Source organism: Poecile atricapillus, chromosome 3, assembly GCF_030490865.1.
Source record: "Poecile atricapillus isolate bPoeAtr1 chromosome 3, bPoeAtr1.hap1, whole genome shotgun sequence".
Lineage (NCBI taxonomy): Eukaryota > Metazoa > Chordata > Aves > Passeriformes > Paridae > Poecile > Poecile atricapillus.
In genome coordinates this window covers 79,879,515-79,883,332 of record NC_081251.1, presented here as the reverse complement: position 1 = coordinate 79,883,332, position 3,818 = coordinate 79,879,515, and the positions used below count along the sequence as shown (strand labels likewise).

General features: G+C 37.0%; 1 long non-coding RNA gene across 2 annotated transcripts; it reads left to right on the top strand.

Moving 5' to 3' along the window:
* The first annotated feature begins 249 nt into the window (after positions 1-249).
* LOC131578255 (uncharacterized) lies at positions 250-3,227 on the top strand. Of its 2 annotated transcripts, XR_009277420.1 has the most exons (4): positions 250-380; positions 707-789; positions 1,443-1,494; positions 2,574-3,227. It is a non-coding gene; the product is annotated as an uncharacterized LOC131578255 (long non-coding RNA). The 2 variants fall into 2 exon arrangements; XR_009277419.1 differs by having other exon boundaries at positions 264-789.
* Positions 3,228-3,818: the final 591 nt, after the last annotated feature.

The following is a 3,818-nucleotide window of genomic DNA, read 5'->3' as shown; positions in this document are numbered from 1 at the left end:
ACATTTAGTAATACAAGATACTGAGGTTACATTTGATGAATACCAACCCTAATGACGAATATACTCTGTGTAAATCTGAGCTCTATGACTTTTGGCAAGGATATTTGCCAGCAGCTCAAAAGTCCTGGCACAGAATATCCACATGCCCATAAATTTCTGCAGGCACAAATACATCTGTTAAATCATTCCTTCATGCTTCCCTTCAATATATAAAGTCCTAACTGTTGAGCACTTCATCACCAAGCTGTCATAGGCTGTCCCTGACCTCCCCAGCAAAAAGGGACTGGAGACCTCAGGGAGCTCAGAGCAGGTTTCCTGGAGCAGTATGTCTTCATCCACAGCAACTGAAAGGACACTGAAAAGCAGAAGGCCCTTAAAAAGTAAGATTACTCTGAATGAGGGCTGTCCTCATGGATTACTACTAGATTTTGATGCCAGAAGGCATAATCAGATAGGTTAGCCCTATGAATAATACACACGTGGTAATGGATCCAGCTCATCTCCTCTCTGTACTCAGGATCTTGTTGATCTGCTAAAAAGAGACTAATGAAAATAAGGAATGTCTACATCTTTCTGGGATCTTGTTTGCTTTCTGTGGAGAGCTGTCACCATTTCTTACCTGAACTGGGCCAGCAATGGAATTGTAGTAGATTAAACTATTTAATAACTTACTTTATACATGGAGACATTTTTCTCAAATATTGAGGTCACACAGCAGCTCTTTCTGATGGCATCACTGATGAAGGAACATCCTGTTAGATTGCTGCTGCTCCTGGATTATCCTAGAAGGTGGGTGTTGAGCAAGGGGACTTCTGTGCAAAATATCAACCTACTGTCTGTACGCACACAGAGGGATACACAACTTAAGGAGCAGGTTTAGGGTGAGATATAATAAGAAAACAAGAATCCAATCTGGAAAAACAGAGTCTCTTCTCTATTCATACATACACCTTAAAATCTGCAATTAGTTACATTTTTGTCCTAAGATAATTAGATAACTTGGTCTCTCCTTTGTATAAATACAAAACGATATTAGAATACCATAATAATACCAGCAGCAACTTCCATAGCCATTCATGGCCCTTTTCTTTGACTAAGGCCTGTACCAAGAGATGTGAAAGAAAGCCACTTCTTTTGTGTGCCATCCAGTGACATTTATCCCAAAGTGCATTCTCCATCATTCACAGTTTTCAAGTACAGAAGCTACCAATGTTTTTTGTATTGTTGTAATATTTTAATTAAAAGAATGAAGATATTTTAAAATAGATAAAGCAATCTTTAATTTAATAAAATGCTAACATTTGTCTGGTCACAAATGTAATACCTGAGCAATAACAAAAGACGTAGAGTTTGGTTATGGCATATTATTTTTATATGCTCAAATTAATAATTGTTAATCAACTATAATAATTTATTTTTATTTTTATTTTTTTTTACCACAGCAGCAGAGATTGTAACATCCACAACCTCTGTCATAGCTGAGATTTCTCTGTAGTAAGTACTGTACCATAGGAAAAAGCAGGAAAAAATAACCCATTTACCAAAGCAAGTTTAAGGGCACATACAGCAAGTCCCTTGTAGTTCAGGGGTTAAAACAGGGAAGTTCAAGAAATAGTCAAGCCAGTTTGATCAATATGATGGATTCACAGCCTTTGACAGAATCTGGCTGCTTTCAAGAGATTTGCAGAAAATGTCTCCCAGGAGACTATTAAGGAAATGTTTACAGGCTAACTTTGCACAGGTTCACAGGCACAACCCATGGCCTTCTCACTACATGAAAAGCAAACTCGGAAAGGCATATCCAAAATGTTAACAGGTGGATGATAGATGCTAGAATCTTAATGTGACAGGAAGCGGAGGCAAGATTTTAAACCTGATCTAAAGAGATGAGTGGGAGAATTGATATGGGAGGAAGCCTGAGTGGGAAGAGCAGGACACTGCTCTGTATGGCTGAAGAACAGGGAGGCCGTGTGTTGATGCACAGGAACAGATGAGTCTGTCAAAGACAAGAAAGATCCTTTGCAGCAGAACTGTCAATGAATCTCCTTCCTTTTGTCAACCTTAGAGGGGAAAAAAAGAAGAAGTAAATATTTGTAAATGTTAAAAACAAGAATAGTTTTGAGATGTAGCAGGTGTCTCACAGGGTAAACAGAAATGGCATATTCAGAGGTGCTATAATGGAAACATTGTGGGTTTAAGCACAGCACTGCAGCACAGTTGTAGAAAAGCCTGAGTGATATCAGAGGCATGTGTGATATTGAAGAAAATGGGGCTACTTATTGTCTAGGAAAGACTTTCTGGGTAAGGATGGAGAATTACCTCTGAGCCTGCATATGAGAAGGTTTGAGGATATTCTGTTGGAAGCATGATAAGTAGAATCTCTTCTGCTGTTAAGCATTGAACTATGAGTTCTGACATAAATAGGAAAATATATGTATCAATATAAGTCTTGAGAGAAATATCTACCACTGATATAAGGAGCAGCACCATGGTAAAGTGAGTGATTGAAAGCAGGGACTATAGCTGAGGAAGTAAGAGAAGGTAAATATGATTCTGTAACTTATTTTCAACAGATGTAGAAGAAGCTACAGTGAAAGATGTTTTCTATGTCCCCCATCATTAAACAAGCAAGAAAAGTGAGTTTTTTACTCAGCCAGGGTTGGCTGAGAAATTTCATATCATCGGCCTTTTTTGTTGAAGTGAGGAAACCAAAGCCTGTTCATCTCATATTTTTTTAGACATCTTGTTGAAGATCAGTTTCATGATGAATTTAATCTGACCTAAAAACAGCCTGATACTGAGATGCATGGTCCAGCTTTCACCACATTTCTGCTGCTTCTTTTCCATTACCAAGTTAAATCAATTCAAAGTTAATCCTGGAAGAATATCATGAGTTTTAAGCAACATTAGTGCATTGACCTGATCTCCTTGAGACTGAGCAAGTCACTGTAGCTGCTGCAAGGGAGAGGGCAGAGACAATCAGTTCTGAGTGGGATGGAAAGGAGAAAGACACGACTGCTCTTTTCCAGGGCAACAGTATTAGATCAACTTTAAAACAGTGATATCAAAGTCAAAGCTGGTGTCAGATTTAGGTGCTCTGAATTATGACTAGGACTACCTAGGCTTTGTACATTTCTCTCCTCTCTTCAACAACTTTACAGTAAAGGAAAACAAATATACTGTATAAAAGACCAGTGATAAAAGACATATTCCATAAATGACCATTTATCATGGAAATTTTATTTTTCATCTATTTTCTTCCACATTTTTCATTCATTTCAGTCCTTACATTCTACAGAAATGCATACTTATATTACAATAATTACATAAATCTGATTGTTGGGGATTCAAAGGCTGTAGCAAATTTTCACTTCTGAGCAATTTGTCTATACTTACTGTATTTGCAGATTTAGCAAAATACAGTATCTTAGTGTGAGAAATTGAATTTGCTTTCCGTTTTTTCAAAGTATCATAAAATATTTAAGGAGTTGTTCATATCTTCTGTTGGCTTTTGTTTCATCATTGGTGTTTTTACCCATAAATAGCTTTGAGCTTGTGCCTAGTACAGTGATCAGGCAAAAACAAGAGAGAAAAACAAATTTAAAAAAAAAAAAAAAGCGTGTCAGGATGTTGTTGCGAAAACCCAACCATTATTCAATCACCCATGTAAAAAAAAATAAAAAATACAGCCCCAGCATGCATTTTCTGGTTATATTTAGCAATTAAATGTGGAACATTCATGTTTGCTGAACTTAAAAACTACAGGCTTGAGCTCTTAGAAGTAGATTGTAAACCATTCATTATTTTATTAATACCTG